A 22,814-nucleotide genomic window follows, 5' to 3' on the forward strand; every position below is an offset into this window, starting at 1 on the left:
GTGACACAGTGAGGGGAACTCGGTGTGAGTCCAGACACAAACCTCACTGTAGAAGGGGATCTGGACCACCAGGGGGTGCACACTACTCACCATTTTGTCTTTAAGGCCCAGGAGCAGATGCAGCTGGAGAGTATGGCAGGGTCAGGGGCTTCCTCTCTAATTATCGCTGTTTCCCCCAGGGAGCCTCTCTGCACACATAGTTCTGTGCTACCTATTCATTCTCTGACATAAATAAAAAGTTGAAGAACTGCTATACCTGTAAGCGCAAAAGTCAGTGTCACTTGCACTTGCTTGTTCCTGGACCTAAATATGAATGAATTACAAATATCTCCATGCAAATCCCCTGAATACTGTCAAGAGTCCCAGCTGCACCCACTGTGTATCATAGGAGAATCCAGCTCAGTGTGCAAGCTTGCAAGAACTACATTCTGGATATGGGGCTACAGTGGCATCAGCAATCCAAAGCCAGAGAAGAAAGAACCCTGGTGGGGCTCATTGTCTTAAACCATGTTCCCAACAATGTTAGTGGCAGCGTGGGAAACAGAGGGACCCCACCAGGACATGGTGTGGATGTAGAGTATGTTGATTATACAGACACACACACACACACACACACACAAACACAAACACACAAACATGAGAACGTAAAATTTCCATCCCCTTTACCATCTTATCTGTTGAGAGCAGGGCAGGTCTCTCCTCAAGACATAACTGCTTGGATGGAGCCAAGGAAGGACACTGGCTCAGGGGGTGTGCTGTGGGTCAGTGGGGGGATGGGGTCCTGTTCATGGGAGGGGCTTCTCTGGAGCCAGTCTCCCACCTGCATCAAAGGAGGGAGAACTGGTGTGTTCTTGTTAGAGTTTCCATCTGTGAGGCAGGAAGAGAAGAGTGAGGGATGAAGGTCAAGGTGCTAACAGACAATAATGAAAAGATACCAAGTGATGACTAATTCGACTAAACACATGTGAAAATGGCAAGAACAAAAGGAGAAATGGCCATTCTAAGTAGAAAATGATACGAATCCTTGGAAATTTAGAACAATCCATGGAAACATCACAAGTAGAAAGATAATGATAGAAGTAGTCTGAGTTCTACCCATGTCTGCAGTGGAAGCTGTCCACTCCCCAAGGTCACAAACTGGTTCTGACATCCTTGTGTTTGCTGTGTGCACACAGAGACCAGAGGTTTCTACTGGATCCATGAGAATCCTCAGGCTGAGGTGCTGGACGGTAGGAGCCTTCCACCTTCCGGGAATAACTAATTATCTTTTAGTTGCTGATATCAACGCAATGTGTATGACCTCAACCATCAGAGGTTGAATCCTAAGAACATTGTGATGGATCAAGGAGGACCAGCCTTAGGGAATCATTTAGGTCAGGAGGGTGCAGACTCACGACAGGATTACTGCCCTTATACCACAGGACTGGGAAATCTCCCTGCCCCCTGACCCCATGTGAGGTGACAGGGGAAGAACACACTAGGAGGTGGGTGCCCTCCAGACACCACATGTCTGCACCTTGACCTGGACTTTCCAGAATACATAACTGTGAGAAATCAGTGTCTGCTGTATAAAATGACCCAGACCATGTATATTGTTACAGCAGCTGGAACAGACTGAGACATTAGTGACACATGAACCCAAGCACTGATGCTCTGGCATTTCCCTGCTGCATTTGTTGGGAAAGTACCTGGTAAGTTCCTTCAGTGAGGTTCCAGGGTGGATTTCTCACTTGTTCCCTCCCGCAGATAGGACTAACCAGTACCCTCCTAGGACTCTGTGAAAGGACACAGTGGACACACAGAGGGAGAAACCTGGTACAAGGGAGTCAGGGTTTCCCAGATTATGTGGAACTTTAATTTAAGGATGATGTTTTTTCAGTCTCCCAGAAGATGTGGATGTGATGACTGTGAGATTTGAGTCTGATCATCACTTTACAGAGTTGTGTTGTACTGAAAGCCCCTTTGTTCCCTTGCTCCTGCCAGAATCTTTACTTGTCTGTGCTGTATTTTGTGACTTTAACGACAATATGCCTTGGTGATAGTCAGCTTTTTAATAGCAGTTCTCTATACTACTCGGATTTTGATGTCTGTGTCCTTCTGCATATTAGGAAACTTTTTGGCTATTATTTTATGGAATAAAACTAATCCCCCTTTTTATCTCTCTTCATCTTCTGTGACTCTTATGATACAAATGTTATTATGTTTTAATAAGTCACTGAATTCACTAAGTCTACCTCATGGCCCATTACCTTGGTTTCCTTCTTCTTTTCACTCATTTTCTAGAATTTTCTCTTGTATACCTTAAATTCGTTCCTCTCCTTCATCCATCCTCATTTTTTATGGCCTCCACATGGGATTGCATCTTGGATTTAGTTTTTTGTTGGTTTTTGTTGTTGTTGTTGTTGTTTTAATTTGATCTGATTAAATTTTAGTTCATTTATCATTGCAGTAAAGAATTCTCTAGTGTCTTCTATCCTTCTTTCAAGCCCACTTTCTATCCTAAAAATCATTGTTTTAAGGTCTAGTTCACACATCATACTTATATTTGTATTGTTTAAAAGCCTGGACATGAGTTTTCCTTCCTACTCATTCCTCTGGGGTAAACGTTCCATATTTTTTTATTTTTTCTGAAAATAAAAAAAGAAAGGGTTAAAAAAGTCAAGAAATGAAGATCCTGGGTTTCTTTTGGTCTGCTTCTAAAAAAGAATTTAGGTCGCAAAATAAATAAAAATAAATATAAAATAAAATAAAGTAAAAATAGAAGTAATAAATATATATTTCTAAATATGAAAATGAAAATATAAGAAAAAATTAATAATAAAAATCAAGAAAGAAGAATTGGAAAATAAATCAAAAAATAAAAATAAAAAAACCTTAAGAATGAAAGTAGAAAGAAAGCTAGATCCTACTTCCCCTAGAGCTGAAACTTCGCAGCACTCAGTGATCATTAGACTTGGTGAGAAGGAATAGATTCTGCTGATCTCAGGGAGGTGCCTGTTGTGATTATTCTCAGGGGTTTTGGCCTAGTGGAAAGGCACATCTTGGGAGCAGGGTGCAGGGCTTGGTGTAAGTGGCTCTGGCCTCCAATAGGTAAAGCTGTTTTGCACTGATGGGTGGGTTAAATATGGCATCTGCTCTCTAAACTGGTTTGGAAAGTTCACACCCCGCACTCTTCAGTGCGTCTTCACAGGAAACTGTCCCCGGATTCCATCTGAACCCTGTGTTCACCCTGCCTGTGTTGGAGCTGCTCTATCTCAGGCACACGACTGAGTTTCAAAACCTCAAAATTAGGGACTCTCTTGGGGTAGACCCATGTTATTTTCCAGGGGACGGTCTAATAGACTTTTTGCCTTTTGCCTACAGGTCTCAGGAAAGAGGTCACATGACCGCACAGTGCTTCACCCTTTATGGCAAAGCAGAGCAGAAAGCCTGCAATTAGTCTCACTGTTTAATCAGGTTTCGGGCTCCTATGTCTAGTAACTGTTCATCACATTGGTGCCACACATTCTTCTTATGGCTCAGGGGGTCCTCAGACCCTGTATTTCTGCCCCACTTTGACACTTCAGCATCTTTATTCCAGGCACATCCCCACAGTAGCAGACTTCTAAAAGTTCAGATTTTGCTCTCTGTTGCTATAATACATTCTCGGTAGCTTCAGGAGGCTCACTCTTTCCCTGCGGTCATCACCACACTTGTATCACCCCCAAGACAAAACTGCACACCTCCTATATTCCAAAAGGTGGTTGATTTTCTATTTGTACACTTGCAGTTTTTGTTCTCTCACACCCGCGACTGATTTCTTGGTTGCTCAGAATGACTTGATAACTACCTAGCTGTGTTCCAGGGTTGAGACAACTGTAGGGACCCTTACCCCTACTCCGTCACACTTCCACCCTCCCTCATTTATTTATAGCAAAGAGGGTGTGATAAATTCCTTCTGCTGTACATGCTGAAGCTCAGACTTGAAATCTGGTGTTGTGTTTCAGAATATCCTAACTTATTTCCCTCTCTATTCTGATCCAATGGTCTTATGATTCAATTGCTGTTTGAGTGTGGAATCCCATTAAGTATTATGCAATTATTATATTATTTTGCAGTAAGTAATGGTTCACATATGTGGTCCATGTACATAACCTGACTCAATGACAGGCATAGAGAAGTATGCACCTCCTGGCAGTGAGCCCGGGCCTTTGAATAGGATATGATGTGTGCTCCCAAAGGACAAGAATTGCGGGGACATTATTAGCACCACACCATGTCTCTTTACAGGGGAAGCAGGTGCATTTTGGATGGTATGGCAAGTTGGCAGATTTCCTGATGCACAGGACCATTCAGGGATGGAAACTGGGGGATCTGGAGGCAGAACAGAAGTCCTTGTCTCATCCAGCAGGGTCAAAGTTTTTTTCTATTAGACTGAATTTCCTAAAAGTCAAAAGAAGCTGTCAAAAACTTAGAGTGGAGAGGCAGCCTGAATTTGTTCGCTTAGGATGGATATGATATATCAACTTTTGTTAAAATGTCCCCACAGCAGAATGCATGGGACCATAATCTCATCAGTACCAGTAGGAGTATCTTTGGACAACGGATTCCATGAATCTCTGCAAGTCTGTGTAATTTTATCTTGAGGATGCTGTTTTCTCAAACTTACCAGGAGACTGTGGATGTGACGACCATGTGTTCTTTGAGTCTGAGCCACACGATGCACAGTTGCCCCACCAGACAGCTGTCAGGTGTGTGTCTCAGTTCCTGGATATGAAAGCTGGTACAAATCCGGATGGAAATCCAAATCAAGAAACTTTCCATCAGCTAAAAGGGATGGAGGCTTTCGTCCAGGAATGACTTCACAACATGGGAAAGGACACATTCATGAAATAAAACATATGCACATGCCATGGAAGGTGGACGTGGGATAAAGTCCATCTACCTGTGTTCTATGGACCCCTGAAGACTGGTTTCTCTCAATGTCCCACCTTCCAGGTTCCCCAAGACTATGCTACTGATGGTGACACATGAGCAGATATATTCTGACTCTCTTTGTGAGCTTTCCTCCCAAGTACTGACATAAGGCTGTAACCAATTTGTTTCTACCCTGAACTGTGATATAATAGAACATTTAACTAACAGGCTTTGAATCCCCTAGTGCCATCAAGCAGCTAAAGTCTGTCGATGATCTGAGGGAAGTGACAGCCAGAGTGTTTCCAGTATCCTGTTGTTAAATCAATTTTATGTCACTTAAAAAACCTAGGGGAAACCCATCATGGATGGACACGGTGACAGCATTCCCAAGGTCACAGGCAGACCCAAACAGGGACTGGCAGAGGGAGAGATTCTTCTGAAAGTAACTCCTGAAGAAGCATCAATGTCCCAGCAGATCCTCTCCTGCCTCCCAGACTAGAATCATCTCATTGCCACAGAAACACAGACCCCAGATGGGAAATAGGACTGTGTCCACAGCCTGATATTATTTCCACATAAAATTAAATTCATCAAATCCCTTAATGGACAGGGATTTGAATTATATGCTGGTCCTGTAATCCATTCCTGTAAATCATACACTGGATTTCTGATAATGGTTGCACCAAATTATCATTATGGGCATCAAGCTTTTCCAAAAAATGTCCTTAACCTTGTACTCCCATGTTCTTATGGCCATCTTCACAAAAACTTCATAATTTTAATTGTGTTTTATTTATATTGCCATGTTTGACATTGAGCATTCCAAAACACCTATATAAAATAAGAACGTAACAGGGCAGAGAAACTCCCATATTGATGCAAAATTATCCCTCTGCATCTTCTTCACATTCATGGTTGTCATGGAAAGCATATAAATAATACATTCTCTGAGATCCACAGATACACCTCCAGGGCGAGAAGCAACTTTATTGTAATATCAGAAACTGGAAAGAATCCCGTCCCCAAACAACTATTTTAAAAAATAAAATGCTGCTATGTTCATTCATTTGAAAGGTGCCAACCATTAAAACCAGTGATGCGTTTTTAAGGTCTGTATTATATTATTTTTTTTTTCAAAAATGCATTGCACTTTGAAAATGTTTACCTAAAAAAATAAGAAACATCTTTATATGACTCAGCCATCAGAAAGGCTGAATACCAAACTTTTCCATCCACATGGGTGGGACTGGAGGAGATCATGCTAAGTGAAATAAGTCAAGCAGAGAAAGTCAATTAAAATATGGTTTCACATCTTTGTGGAACATCAGGAATATCATGGAGGACATTAGGAGAAGGAAGGGAAGAATGGGGGGCAGGAATTGGAGGGAGAGATGAACCATGAGAGACTATGGACTCAGAGACAAGCAGGGTTTTAGAGGGGAGGGCCGAGGGGGGATTGGTTAGGCCGGTTATGGGTATTAAGGACGGCACATACTGCATGGAGCACTGGGTGTTATACGAAAACAATGGATCGTGGACGACCACTTCAAAAACTAATGATGTATTGTATGGTGACAAACAAAACATAATAATATTTTTTTAAAAAGAAAAATAAATAAAATTAATTAATTTAAAAAAAACTGCAATATCACCTCCAAAAAGAATCTCTAAACTCCCCACTACATTTCCTATCTCACATTAGTCAGTCACACCTCATCTTGTGTTGCAATGACATATATCCAGGTCTCCTCTCCTTAAACTCTGGGGAAATTACAATGGAAGCCTGTCTATCACTCAAGGTCCACTTTGCAGGGACAAAGTCTGTGGAGAAGCTCTGGACCGAAAAAAACAGCAATCAAGGTGGCAACAGGCCATCACATAAAGAGAAAAGGACCAACTAATAAGAGTGCCCAGTCATCTTACAAGAATGTTAATGAGCACAAGCCTATTAGCAAGGGGAAAGCATGACCAAGTCAAAGCAACATTAAAAATAGAGGGTTCTTGCCAGAAATTGTGGGAATTCTAGCAATCTACATATGTGCATGAGCTAGATTTGCAAAATGGCCAAGCAAAGCATGATAGCCATATTTCTCAGGAAAGGTCAGTAAATTCCTATCAGAGGATGTGTTCATTGTTCAGGAAAATTTCAGAGCGACCTCTGAGCGTGCAAAGATTAGAACACGGCCTGAAGGGACAAGTCCCTGACTTTCTCTGTTAGAGAAAAGCGCAGATTTTGAGCTTCAGAACAAAGGGAGGCTGCATCATAAATGAAGGACATGCGATGTGGTCCACAGAGAGAAAGAGACCCAATTCTAGGCATGGGGAGACCTGGAAGGCCCCTTGGAAGCATGGGGACACTGGGAAGCAGGAGGCAATGGATGCCTGTCTCAATTTTAAGCTATTTACTCTGAAGTAATGTAATCCTCTGGACTGTGACACATGACCACCTCAACATGGGTGTGTCTGGAGGGGGTAATCCAGAATGGAGCAAATGGGGTAGAACTATCATCCAGTCCATACTTCTCAATGACACTCATTCCAGAACCCTCAATATGAGGGCTGCATTTATTCTTTTTTGTATGCCATATCTACAAATTATTTATTAGTCATCTGTATATACTCATGTTCAAATTGATATGAGTAGATTAAAATACTTTGGAATTAAGCACTTCATAGTTAACTTTGCAAATATTTTTTTCTTAGTAAATTCTAAGTATTGTAATAATAAGATTTTTATTTTTTGTTATGTTAGTCACCATACTGTACATCATTAGTTTTGATGTAGTGTTCAGTGATTCATTGTTTGTGTATAACACCCAGTGCTCCATGCAATACATGACTTCCTTAACACCCATCACCAGGCCAACACATCCACTCACGCTCCTCTCCTCTGAAACCCTCAGGCTGTTTCCCAGAGTCCTAGTCTCTCATGGTTCTCCTCGACCTAAAATTTCCCCCTGCTTCATGTTTCCCTTCCTTCTCCCAGTGTCCTTCATGCTATATCTTATGCTCTACATATGAGTAAAACCAAATGCAATTGTCTTTTCTGCTTGACTTATTTCACTTAGTATAATCTCCTCCAGTTCCATTCATGTCTATAAAAATGACGGGGAAGGCAGAGCAAGATGGCGGAGGAGTAGGAGAACTGGATTTCCTCTGGTCTCAGGAATTCAGCTGAATAGGGATCAAACCATTCTGAACACCTACGAACTCAACAGGAGATCGAAGAAGAGAGTAGCAACAACTCTCTGAACAGAAAAGTGACCACCTTCTGGAAGGTAGGACATGCGGAGAAGTGAATCCGAGGCGATATTCGGGACGATAGACGGCGGGGGAGGGGGCCTCTGTCGGCCGCTTCTGGCAAGTGATAGAGCTGCGGAGCACAAAATCGGAACTTTTAGAAGTCGGCTCCTCTGAGGGACGTCGCTCGCTCCAGTGGCTAAGCGGTGTGGGGGCGGGAGGAACCCTCGTGGGAAAGTGTGGTCTCAGGACCCTCGGGGTCACAGAAAGGCCCGAGGCGCCTGAGTGCAGCAGAGCTCCCAGGTGTTGGAGTGGGGAAGCCGGCTGCAGAGACGGAGCCGAAGCGCCGGGTCTCAGCTCGGGGTTGCCATAAACTGTGATCCGGGGCCCAGTCTGGCCAATGCTCCTCCATCAAGGACCCAACAAGCAGCAGAGCCGGGGAGACTCCCCTTCCTCCCCGGGGAGGAGCGGTGCGTAAGCGCACCGCAGGGATCTGCTGAGTTTGGAGACTCCAGACGGGGTCCAGTGCCAGAGATAGAAACGCTCGGTCACAGGCCAGGTGAGCACGGAGTGCGGCCGGAGACCGGGGAGATGGGAGTGACTGCTTTTCTCTGGGGGCGCACTGAGGAGCGGGGCCCCGAGTTCTCAGCTCCTCTGGATGGAGATTGGGAGGCCGCCATTTTCACCCTGGTCCTCCAAAGCTGTACCGAGAGCTTGCAGGGAACAAAAGCTCCTGAAAGCAAACCCAAGCAGCTTGCTTAGCCCAGACCGACAAGGGCGGGACAATGCCGCCACCAGCAAAGACATTTGGGAACCACGGCAACAGGCCCCTCCCCCAGAAGATCAGCACCAACAACCAGCAAGCCAACCAAGTTTACCGATCAAGGAGAACAGGAGAACTCTAGCGCTAGGGGAATACTGCAAATAGAATTCATGGCTTTTTTTACTTGATTCATTAGTTTTTCAAAGTTAATTTTTTAAATGTTTTTTTTATTTTTATTTTTCCCATTTTAAACCAACATCTTATCAATCCCTTTTTTAAAAAAGGCATCAAAATCCAGGAGGCACAGAGAACCCCTCTCAAAATCAATAAAAATAGGTCAACACCCCGACATCTAATAGTAAAACTTACGAGTCTCAAAGACAAAGAGAAAATCCTGAAAGCAGCTTGGGAGAAGAGATATATAACCTACAATGCTAGAACTATTAGATTGGCAACAGACCTATCCACAGAGACCTGGCAGGCCAGAAAGGATTGGCATGAGATCTTCAGAGCATTAAACGAGAAAAATATGCAGCCAAGAATACTATATCCAGCTAGGCTCTCATTGAAAATTGAAGGAGAGATAAAAAGCTTCCAGGACAAACAAAAACTAAAGGAATGTGCAAACAGGAAACCAGCCCTCCAAGAAATATTGAAAGGCGTCATCTAAGCAAAAAGAGAGCCTAAAAGCAGCATAGATCAGAAAGGAACACAGACAATATACAGTAACAGTCACCTAAAGGCAATAAAATGGCACTAAATTCATACCTTCCAATAGTTACCCAGAATGTAAATGGGCTAAATGCCCCAATCAAAAGACACAGGCTATCAGATTGGATTAAAAAACAAGACCCATCAATATGCTGTCTGCAAGAGACTCATTTCAGACCCAAAGACACCCCCAGATTGAAAGTGAGGGGGTGGAAAACCATTTACCATGCTAATGGACACCAAAAGAAAGCTGGGGTGGCAATCCTTCTATCAGACAAATTAGATTTTAAAACAAAGACTGTAATAAGAGATGAAGAAGGACACTATATCCTACTTAAAGGGTCTATCCAACAAGAAGATCTAACAATTGTAAATATCTATGCTCCTAACATGGGAGCAGCCAATTTTATAAGGCAATTAATAACCAAAGTGAAGAAACACATTGACGACAATACAATAATAGTGGGGGATTTTAACACCCCCCTGACTGAAATAGACAGATCATCTAAGCAAAAGATCAACAAGGAAATAAAGACTTTAAATGAAACACTGGACCAAATGGACTTCACAGATATATTCAGAACATTCCATCCCAAAGCAACAGAATACACATTCTTCTCTAGTGCCCATGGAACATTCTCCAGAATAGATCACATCCTACGTCACAAATCATGTCTCAACTGGTACCAAAAGATTGGGATTATTCCCTGCATATTTTCAGACCACAATGCTTTGAAACTAGAACTCAATCACAAGAGGACAGTCGGAAAGAACTCAAATACATGGAGGCTAAAGAGCATCCTACTAAAGAATGAATGGGTCAACCAGGAAATTAAAGAAAAATTTATAAAATTCATGGAAACCAATGAAAATGAAAACACAACGTTCAAAATCTTTGGGATACAGCAAAGGCAGTCCTGAAAGGAAAGTATACAGCAATACAAGCCTTTCTCAAGAAACAAGAAAGGTCTCAAATACACAACCTAACCCTACACCTAAAGGAGCAGGAGAAAGAACAGCAAATAAAGCCTAAACCCAGCAGGAGAAGAGAAATAATAAAGATCAGAGCAGAAATCAATGAAATAGAAACCAAAAGAACAGTAGAACAGATCAACGAAACTAGGAGCTGGTTCTTTGAAAGAATTAACAAGATGGATAAACCCCTGGCCAGACTTATCAAAAAGACAAGAGAAATGACCCAAATCAACAAAATCATGAATGAAAGAGGAGAGATCACAACCAACACAAAGAAATACAAACAATTCTAAGAACATATTATGAGCAACTCTATGCCAACAAATTAGATAACCTGGAAGAAATGGGTGCATTCCTAGAGATGTATCAACTACCAAACTGAACCAGGAAGAAATAGAAAACCTGAACAGACCTATAACCACTTAGGAAATTGAAGCAGTCATTAAAAATCTCCCAACAAACAAAAGCCCAGGGCCAGATGGCTTCCCAGGGGAATTCTATCAGACATTTAAAGAAGAATTAATACCTATTCTCCTGAAACTGTTCCAAAAAAATAGAAATGGTAGGAAAACTTCCAAACTCATTTTATGAGGCCAGCATTACCTTGATCCCAAAACCAGACAAAGATCCCATCAAAAAGGAGAATTACAGACCAATATCCTTGATGAACATGGATGCAAAAATTCTCACCAACATCCTAGCCAATAGGATCCAACAGTACATTAAAAGGATTATTCACCACGACCAGGTGGGATTTATCCCTGGGCGGCAAGGTTGGTTCAACATCCGCAAATCAATCAACGTGCTACAATACATTAACAAAAGAAAGAACAAGAGTCATATGATCCTCTCAATAGATGCAGAAAAAGCATTTGACAAAGTACAGCATCCTTTCTTGATCAAACCTCTTCAGAGTATAGGGATAGAGGGTACATACCTCAATATCATAAAAGCCATCTATGAAAAACCTACAGCGAATATCATTCTCAATGGGGAAAAGCTGAGAGCTTTTCCCCTAAGGTCAGGAACGCGATAGGGATGTCCACTATCACCACTGCTATTCAACATAGTATTAGAAGTCCTAGCCACAGCAATCAGACAACAAAAAGAAATCAAAGGCATCCAAATCGGCAAAGAGGAAGTCAAACACTCACTCTTTGCAGATGATATGATGCTGTATGTGGAAAACCCAAAGGACTCCACCCCAAAACTGCTAGAACTCATACAGGAATTCAGTCAAGTAGCAGGATATAAAATCAATACACAGAAATCAGTGGCAACCCTATACACCAACAACAAGACAGAAGAGAGACAAATCAAGGAGTCGATCCCATTTACAATTGCACCCAAAACCATAAGATACCTAGGAATAAATTAAACCAAAGAGGCAAAGGATCTGTACTCAGAAAACTATAAAATATTCATGAAAGAAATTGAAGAAGACACAAAGAAATGGAAAAACGTTCCATGCTCATGGATTGGAAGAACCAACATTGTGAAGATGTCAATGCTACCTAGAGCAATCTACACATTCAGTGCAATCCCCATCAAAATAACATCCACTTTTTTCAAAGAAATGGAATTCTGTACCAGCGATGCATGGTACAAAGGTGATGAAGATAAGTGTTGTATTTGGGGACTAAGAAAATTGGAGGCGCCTCTGCCTCTATTAGCTGGTGAACAAATACAAGTACCTCGGTGGTGTACCTGTTCTGAGGGAGATGCACACAGGGAGCATTTGGGAGCCACAGAGAAGTGAGTGATGATCCTTATCTGAGGAGGCCAGGTGGTCAAGGAAGGACTTATGAGAAAGATTTTCCTTGAGCTGAACCAAGTCTTATGAGGATGTTTTGCAGATGAGAACAAAGCACATTTAGTGAAAAAGGCACAATGGATCCTAGGAGGAAGCTAACAAAACAGGGAGGGACAGGAATCACTTGTAGCACCTGTTCCTCTAAGGACAGAAACTGTGCTTTCTAGAGTTCCTGGACACTCCTCCTCTCAAACTCACCATTTTCCCCAAAACAAAGTGAGCTACAAAGAGGATAAGAGAGTTGAAAACATCATGAGACATAATAAGGGAGGGGAATCAAATATCTGACATCCACCCCAGGTTATGGGAGGACTGACACGTGCATATAATGCACAGTATTCCCTTTTATTCTCAGCACTTACAAGGGAAGAAATTGTCTTCAAAATATCTCTGCCCCAAAGCATGACATGGCTGCTGGGAGGCTCCCTGTGGGTCCACACAGTGTTGTTCCTGCTTCTACAGTCCCCGATGCGTCCCCATTGGACTACCTGACTCCTTTGCTCTAAATTTAATTAGTGCAAAAAGAGGACAGAACCTGATACACAATATTATTCCTCAGGAAAGACATGATGTACATCCTAACTTAGTGGTTGATGGTCCTTATATTCTGATTAAAATAGAAAACTGGGAGGGGGTCAAAGGGGCAATAGATTTGCACTGTCCTGATACAGAGACTTTACAGTCTAGTCAGAGTTAAAACCCACAGTCCAGGTCCACGATGGCTCAAAGTAAATAAGTACTTGAAGTCAGTAGGAGACACACAGGGGTGGAGCCTCCTTATGAGCCTCAGAATTGTAGGAAAACAGTTCTCTACAAGAGCAGAGTCCATACATGTCGGTTATGCTCTGTGGGGTGTGGGGAGGTGTGGCTGCAGAAATGGGTCCTCTCCATGCCCTGGTGACAAAGAAAGAAGGCTCCTGGTTTGAAGCAAAGAGCAGCTCCTGTGCCCAGGTGCTGCCTGCAGCTCACACCTGAGGTTAGCAGTGGAATCTAGTGGAGAACATGGGACATAGGGGCACTGTCAGAGGCTGAACACTGTTGTAACTTCCACACCCTGGTACCTGAGTCGTGAATTTTCTTGTGCACAGGTTTCTTCTGCAGCCTGGCCAGTTCCTCCCTCGCTGCTCTTCATCCCAGTTCCTGGCCTCTTCCATTGCCTGGACTCTCAGAGCCTCTACCTCAACATTCTCCTGTCCACCTGCTCTGCCTCTTGGTCTCTTCTCCACAGCCAGCAGATCATGTTACCAAAGAGCAAGGGATTGAATCTCCTTCTGGGACCAAGAGCTCCTGGGATAGGAGGGTGTGTGGATGAGCCTTGCAAAAAGGGGCTTCCTCCTGCTGCCTCAGATCCTCCTCTGGCTGCTGCTTCCAAGCCTGTGCCTTCAGAGCTGCCGGTCATTAAACCAATGATTCCTGATACACACAGCAACACGGCTGTACGCACAAGGATTCCTGCTGAGCCAAGGAAGCCCTACTAAATAGTACATATGATACCATTATCTATTTATGAATTCTACAAAATTAAAGCTAGTCTAAAGTGACATGAGAAAGATCAACAGTTATGTGGGGACAGGGTGACGAGGGGAAGATGGAGGAGGAATTCCAAGATAACTACAGGACATTTTAGGGAGAATTGATGTGCTCACTCTCGATAATATTGATTTTGACACCAGTGTTTATCATATCCCACACTCTGCGTGTGTGTAGTTCATCCTGTGCCAAGTACACACATCAAAGCTATTACAGGTAATCACAGAGATGATTCTGGAGGAACACAGAGAAAGTAAACTTTGAGAGACTTAAAATTACACCTTCATAATCCTGATTCTCTCTGTATTTCAGGTAAACTCTAGAACAAGCAAAATCATTCTGTCCCCATTACATAAGGGGTTCCACCTTCCTCATGAGCCTGCCCACTCTGTCCCAAGGGGGGTGTCAGGGATGCAGCACAGTACTGTGGAAGGACCACCGACTTATATCCTGGGGCTCACTCTCACCCCATAAATGGTCTTGGACAACTCGCAAACTGTCCACAATTCTAGGTGTAGGTTCACATCACTTAAGGGGGAACATGACACCTAAACCCCAAGACTAATGTTTACATGTAAAACCAAAGTAGTACATGGAGGCCAAGAATATACACTGGAAAGTTATCAAATATAAATGATATTTTTTTAAAGTGATGAATAGCACCACATCAACGGCAGTTACACCTGCTCTGGACACTGCCCTCTCTGTCAGCATAGATACCAAGTTGAATATATATTCAGAGGACATGCAAATAGGGCCCTCCCTCTGCTGATTAAACCAGCTGAGCCCCAACCCTTGCAGCTGGGACAGGAGACCCAGCCCCGGGATCCCCAGGTGTTCTCATTCAGTGATCAGGAGAGAACACAGACAACACACCATGGAGTTTGCACTTGGCTGGGTTTTCCTTGTTGCTCTTTTAAAAGGTAATTTATGGTGAACAAGACACATTGAGTGTATGAGAGTATGTGAGTGAGAGAAGAGTGGTTGTGTGACAATTTCCTGACCAGGATGTTTTGTGTCTGCAGGTGTCCAGTGTGAGGTGCAGCTGGTGGAGTCTGGGGGAGACCTGGTGAAGCCTGGGGGGTCCCTGAGACTCTCCTGTGCAGCCTCTGGATTCACCTTCAGTAGCTATGGCATGAGCTGGGTCCGCCAGGCTCCAGGGAAGGGGCTGCAGTGGGTCGCGTATATTAGCAGTAGTGGTAGTAGCACAAACTACGCAGACTCTGTGAAGGGCCGATTCACCATCTCCAGAGACAACGGCAAGAACACGCTGTATCTGCAGATGAACAGCCTGAGAGCCGAGGACACGGCCGTGTATTACTGTGCCAGTGACACAGTGAGGGGACCTCAGTGTGAGTCCAGACACAAACCTCACTGTAGAAGGGGATCTGGACCACCAGGGGGTGCACACTACTCACCATTTTGTCTTTAAGGCCCAGGAGCAGATGCAGCTGGAGAGTATGGCAGGTTTCCTCCCAGGGTCTGGGGCTTCCTCTCTAATTATCGCTGTTTCCCCCAGGGAGCCTCTCTGCACACATAGTTCTGTGCTACCTATTCATTCTCTGACATAAATAAAAAGTTGAAGAACTGCTATACCTGTAAGCGCAGAAGTCAGTGTCACTTGCACTTGCTTGTTCCTGGACCTAAATATGAATGAATTACAAATAACTCCATACAAATCCCCTGAATACTGTCAAGAGTCCCAGCTGCACTCACTGTGTATCATAGGAGAATCCAGCTCAGTGTGCAAGCTTGCAAGAACTACATTCTGGATATGGGGCTACAGTGGCATCAACAATCCAAAGCCAGAGAAGAAAGATCCCTGGTGGGGGCTCACTGTCTTAAACCATGTTCCCAACAATGTTAGTGGCAGCGTGGGAAACAGAGGGACCCCACCAGGACATGGTGTGGATGTAGAGTATATTGATTATACACACAGACACAAGCACACAAAAATGAGAACATAAAACTTTCATCCCCTTTACCATCTTGTCTCTTGAGAGCAGGGCAGGCCTCTCCTCAAGACATAACTGCTTGGATGGAGCCAAGGAAGGACACTGGCTCAGGGGGTGTGCTGTGGGTCAGTGGGGGGATGGGGTCCTGTTCATGGGAGGGGCTTCTGTGGAGCCAGTCTCCCACCTGCATCAAAGGAGGGAGAACTGGTGTGTTCCTGTTAGAGTTTCCTTCTGTGAGGCACGAAGAGAAGAGTGAGGGATGAAGGTCAAGGTGCTAACAGACAATAATCAAAAGATACCATGTGATGACTAATTCGACTAAACACCTGTGAAAATGGCAAGAACAAAAGGAGAAATGGCCATTCTGAGTAGAAAATGATTCCAATCCTTGGAAATTCAGAAGAACAATCCATGGAAACATCACAAGTAGAAAGATAATGATGGAAGTAGACTGAGTTCTACCCATGTCTGCAGTGGAAGCTGTCCACTCCCCAAGGTCACAAACTGGTTCTGGCATCCTTGTGTTTGCTGTGTGCACACGGAGACCAGAGGTTTCTACTGGATCCATGAGAATCCTCAGGCTGAGGTGCTGGATGGGAGGAGCCTTCCACCTGCGGGGAATAACCTATTATCTTTCAGTTCCTGATATCAGCTCAATGTGTATGACCTTGACCATCACAGGTTGAATCCTAAGGATATTGTGATGGATGGAGGAGGACCAGCCTTAGGGAATCATTTAGGTCAGGAGGGTGCAGTCTCATGACAGGATTACTGCCCTTAAACAGCAGGACTGGGAAATCTCCCTGCTCCCTGACCCCATGTGAGGGGACAGGGAAAGAACGCACTAGGAGGTGGGAACCATCCAGACACCAAATGTCTGCACCTTGACCTGGACCTCCCAGAATCCAGAACTGTGAGAAATGAGTGTCTGTTGTTTAAAACCACGCAGTCAGTGTACATTGTTACAGCAGCTGGAACAGACTGAGACATTAGTGACACCGAACCCAAGCACTGATGCTCTGGAGTTTCCCTGCTGCATTTGGTGGGAAAAGTACCTGGTAAGTTCCTTCAGTGAGGTTCCAGGGTGGATTTCTCACATGTTCCCTCCCACAGATAGGACTAACCAGTACTCTCCTAGGACTCTGTGAACGGACACAGTGGACACACAGAGGGAGAAACTTGGAACAAGGGAGTCAGGGTTTCCCAGAGTATTGGAACTTTAATTTAAGGATGCTGTTTTTTCAGTCTCCCAGAAGATGTGGATGTGATGACTGTGAGATTTGAGTCTGATCATCACTTTACAGAGTTGTGTTTTACTGAGAGCCCTGAGGTTAAGCCCCAAGCCCCTTTGTTCCCTTGCATCTTTCAGGATTCGTTCCTCGTCTGTGTTGTATTTTGTGAGTATGACTACGATATGCCTTGGTGATAGTCAGCTTTTTAATAGCAGTTCTCTGTACTACTCGGATTTTGATGTCTGTGTCCTTCTGCATATTAGAGAACTTTGTGGCTATTACTTCATGGAATAAAACTAATCCCCCTTTTTATCTCTCTTCATCTTCTGTGACTCTTATGATACAAATGTTATAAGGTTGTAATAAGTCCCTGAGTTCCCTAATCTACCTTCATGGCCCATTACCTTGGTTTCCCTCTTCTTTTCACTCATTTTCTTTAATTTTATCTTGTACACCACGGATGCGCTCCCCTCCTTCATCCATCCTCATTTTTTATGGCCTCCACTTGGGATTGCATCTTGGATTTAGTTGTTTGTGGGTTTTTGTTGTTGTTGTGGTTGTTTTAATTTGGGCCTGATTCAATTTCAGTTCATTTATCACTGCAGTAAGGGATTCTCTAGTGTCTTCTCTCCTTTTTTAAAGCCCAGTTTGTATCCTAAGAATCATTGTTTTAAGGTCTAGTTCAGACATCATACCTATATTTGTATTGATTAAAAGCCTGTGCATGAGATTTACTCCTATTCATTCCTCTGGGGTAAATTTTCCATACTTTCATTTTATTTTTCAGAAAATAAAAAAGAACTGGGTAAAAAATCAAGAAATGAAGATCCTGGGTTTGTTTTGGTCTGCTTCTATAAATGAATATAGGTCAAAAAATAAATAAAATTAATATAAAATAAAGTAATAATAGAAGAAATTAATAAAATAAAAAAAGAAAGCTAGATCCTACTTCCCCTAGAGCTGAAACTTCACAGCACTCAGTGATCATTAGACTTGGTGAGAAGGAATAGATTCTGCTGATCTCAGGGAGGTGCCTGTTGTGGTTATTCTCAGGGGTTCTGGCCTAGTGGAAATGCCCATCTTGGGAGCCGGGTGCAGCGCTTGGTGTAAGCGGCTCTGGCCTCCAATAGGTAGAGCTGTTTTGCACTGATGGGTGGGTTAAATATGGCATCTGCTCTAAACCGGTGTTGTAAGTTCGCACCCTGCACTCTTCATTGAGCCTTCACAGAACAGCATTCAACCCGTATTTGTCCCCGGTTGCCATTTGAACCCTGTGTTCACCCTGCCTTTGTAGGAGCCGCTCTATCTCAGGCACATGACTGAGTTTCAAAACTTCAAAATTCAGGAGTCACATGGGGTGGACCTATGCTATTTTCTAGCAGAGAGTCCCTTAGCCTTTTTGCCTTTTGCCTGCAAGTCTCAGGAAAGAGGTCTCATGACCACACAATGGTTCACCATTTATGGCAAAGCAGAGCAGAATGCCTGCACTGAGACTCACCCTTCGACGAGGTTTCAGGCTCCTATGCCTGGTAACTGTTCATCACATTGGTGCCACACATTCTTCTTATGGCTCAGGGGGTCCTCAGACCCTGTATTTCTGCCCCACTTTGCCACTTCAGCATCTTTATTCCAGGCACATCCCCACAGTAGCGGACTTCGAAAAGTTCAGATTTTGCTCTCTGCTTCTATAATACATTGTCGGTAGCTTCAGGAGGCTCACTCTTTCCCGGCGGTCATCACCACACTTGTATCACCCAGAAGACAAATCTGCACACCTCCTACATTCCAAACGGTGGTTGATTTTCTATTTGTACACTTGCAGTTTTCAACTCTCAGACTTCTGAGGGATTTCTTGGTTGGTCAGAATGACTTGATAACGACCTAGCTGTGTTCCAGGGTTGAGACAAGTGTAGGGACCCTTACCCCTACTCCATCAAACTTCCTCCCTCCCTTGTTTACTTAGAGCAAAGAGGGTGTTAAATTCCTTCTGCTGTATATGCTGAAGCTCAGACTTGAAATCCGGGGTTGTATTTCAGAATATCCTAACTTATTTCCCTCTCTACTCTGATCCAGTGGTCTTATGATTGAATTGCTGTTTGAGTGTGCAAACCCATCAAGTATTATGCAATTATTATATTATTTTGCAGTAAGTACTGTTTCACATATGTGGCCCATATACATAACCTGACTCAATGAGTGGCACAGAGAAGAATGCACCTCCTGGCAATGAGCCCAGGGCTTTAACAGGATATGATGTGTGCTCCCAGAAGTCAAGAATTGCAGGAACATTATTAGCATCACACCATGTCTCTCTACAGGGGAAGTAGGTGCATTTTTGGATGGTATGGCAAGTCGGCAGGCTTCCTAATGCACAGGAACCATTCAGGAGTGGAAACGGCGGGATATGGAGGCAGAAGAGATGTCCTTGTCTCATCCAGCAGGGTCAAAGTTTTTCTTCTATTAGGCTGAATTTCCTAAAAGTCAAAAGAAGCTGTCAAAAACTTAGAGTGGAGAGGCAGTCTGACTTTGTTGGTTTAGGATGGTTATGATATCTGTTGGTTTAGGATGGATATGATATCTGAAACTTTTTTAAATGTCCTCACATCAGAATGCATGGGACCATAATCCCATCAGTGCCAGTGGGAGTATATTTGGACAACAGAATCCATGTATCTCTGAGAGTATGTGTAATTTTACCTTGAGGACGCTGTTTTCTCAAACTTACCAGGAGACTGTGGATTTAACTACCATATGTTCTTTGAGTCTGAGCCACACGATGCACAGTTGTCCCACCAGACAGCTGTCAGGTGTGTCTCAGTACCTGGATATGAAAGCTGGTACAACTCAGGATGGAAACCCAAATCAAGAAATTTTCCATAGCTAAAAGGGATGGAGGCTTTGGTTCAGGAATGACTTCACAACATGGGAAAGGACACATTCAAGAAATAAAATATATGCACATGCCATGGAAGGTGTACATGCGATAAAGTCCATCTCCCTGTGTTCTATGGCACCTGAAGCCTGGTTTCTCACCTCCCAGGTTCCCCAGGAATATGCTACTGATGGCAACACATGAGCAGATATATTCTGACTCTCTTTGTGAGCTTTCCTCCCATGTATTGACTCAAGGCTATAACCAATTTGTCTGTACCCTGAACCGTGCTATAATAGATCATTTAACTAACAGGCTTTGAAATCACCTGGTACCACCAAGCAGCTAAAGACTGTAGATGATCTGGAGGGAAGTGACAGCCAGAGTGTTTCCAGTATCTTGATGTTAAATCAATTTAAGTCACTTCAAAAACCTAGGGGACCCCCATCATGGATGGACATGGTGACAGCATTCCCAAGGTCACAGGCAGACCGAAATAAGGATGGGCCGAAGGGAGAGATTCTTCTGAAAGTAACTCCTGAAGAAGAATCAATGTCCCAGCAGATCCTCTCCTGCCTCCCAGACTAGAATCATCTCATTGCCACAGAATCACAGACCCCAGATGGGAAATAGGACTGTGTCCACAGCCTGATATTATTTCCACATAAAATTAAATTCATCAAATCTCTTAATGGACAGCGATTTGAATTATATGCTGGTCCTGTAATCTATTGCTCTAAATGATACTCTGGATTTCTGATAAGGGTTACACCAAATTATCATTATGGGCATCAAGCTTTTCCAAAAAATGGGTTAACCTTGTTACGCCCATGTTCTTACAGCCATCATCACAGAAACTTCATAATTTTAATTGTGTTTTATTATATTCCCATGTTTGACATTGATCATTCAAAAACACCTATATAAAATAGGAACTTAACAGGGCAGAGAAACTCCCATATTGATGCAAAAATGTCCCTCTGCATCTTCTTCACGTTCATGGTTGTTATGGAAAGCATATAAGTAATACATTCTCTGACATCCAGAGATACATCTCCAGGGTGAGAAGCAACTTTATTGTAATATCAGAAACTGGAAAGAATCCCGACCACAAACAACTATTTTAAAAAATAAAATTCCTGCTATATTCATTCATTTGAAAGGTGCCAACCATTAAATGAGTGGTACTTGAGGTGTCTGGGTGGCTGAGTTTTAGGCATCTGACTTCGGCTTGGGTCATGGTCCCGGGGTCCTGGGATCGAGCCCCGCATTGGGCTCCCTGATCGGCAGGGAGCCTGATTCTCCCTCTCCCCCTGCTGTGTTACCTCTCTCGCTGTGTCTCTCTCTGTCAAATAAATAAATAAAATTTTCAAAAAAATAAATAATATAATAAAAATTAAAACCAGTGGTTCTTTTTATATGGTCTGTATTGTATTATTTTTTTTTCAAAAATGCATTGCACTTTGACAATGTTTACTTAAAAAAATAAAGAAACATCTTTAAGAACTGCAATATCACCTCCAAAAGGAATCTCTAAAGTCCCCAGTACTTTTCCTATCTCACATTAGTCACTCACAACTTATCTTGTGTTCCAATGATGTGTATTCAGGTCTCCTCTCCATTAAACTTTGGGGAAGTTCCAGTGGAAGCCTGTCTATCACTAAAGGTCCACTTTGCAGGGACAAACTCTATGGAGAAGCTCTGGACTGAATAAAACAGCAATCAAGGTGGCAACAGGCCATCACATAAGGAGAAAAGGACCAAATAATAACAGTGCACATTCATCTTACAAGGATGTTCATGAGCACAAGACTATTAGCAAGGGGAAACCATGACCAAGTCAAAGCAACATTAAAAATAGAGGGTTCTTCCCAGAAATTGTGGGAATTCTAACAATCTACATATGTGCATGAGCTAGATTTGCAAAATGGCCAAGCAAAGAGTGATAGTCATATTTCTCAGGAAAAGTCAGTAAATTCCTATCAGAGGATGTGTTCATTATTCAGGAAAATTGCAGAGTGACCTCTGAGCGTGCAAAGATCAGCTCATGGCCTGAAGGGACAAGACCCTGACTTTCTCTGGTACAGAAAAGTGCAGATTTTGAGCTTCAGAACAAAGGGAGGCTGCATCATAAATGAAGTTCATACGACTCAGTCCAGAGAGAGAAAGAGAACCCAATTCTAGGCAGGCCTTAATGGGGAGACCTGGAAGGCCACATGGAAGCTTAGGGACACTGGGAAGCAGGAGGCAATAGATACCTGTCTCAATTTTAAGCTATTTGCTCTGAAGTAATGTAATCCCTCTGGACTGTCACACATGACCACCTCAACACGGGTGTATCTGGAGAGGGTAATCCAGAATGGAGCAAATGGAGTAGAACTATCATCCAGTCCATACTTCTCGACGACACTCATTCCAGAACCCTAAATATGAGTGCTGCATTTATTTTTTTATACCATATCTACAAATTATTTATTAGGCATCTGTATATACTCATATTCAAATTCATATAAGTAGATTCAAATACTTTGGAATTAAGCACTTCATAGTTAACTTTGCAAATATTTTTTTCTTAGTAAATTCTAAGTATTGGAATAATAAGATTTTTATTTTTTTGTTATGTTATGTTAGTCACCATACCGTACATCATTAGTTATTGATGTAGTGTTCCATGAATCATTGTTTGCGTATAACACCCAGTGGTCCATGCAATACATGACGTCCTTAATACCCATCACCAGGCCAACCCATCCACTCACCTCCTCTCCTCTGAAACCCTCAGTCTGTTTCCCAGAGTCCTAGCCTCTCATGGTTCTCCTCCACCTAT

The 22,814-nt window shown here is 43.1% G+C and overlaps 1 pseudogene; it reads left to right on the forward strand.

Moving 5' to 3' along the window:
• The first annotated feature begins 13,116 nt into the window (after positions 1 to 13,116).
• Positions 13,117 to 20,191, forward strand: LOC148163838 (immunoglobulin heavy variable 3-23 pseudogene; annotated as a pseudogene).
• The last annotated feature ends 2,623 nt before the right edge of the window (positions 20,192 to 22,814 follow it).

This window comes from Eumetopias jubatus, unplaced genomic scaffold (assembly GCF_037043125.1).
Source record: "Eumetopias jubatus isolate StellerSeaLion01/CBP00866 unplaced genomic scaffold, mEumJub1_p1.0 scaffold_7, whole genome shotgun sequence".
In the NCBI taxonomy this organism is placed as follows: Eukaryota; Metazoa; Chordata; class Mammalia; order Carnivora; family Otariidae; genus Eumetopias; species Eumetopias jubatus.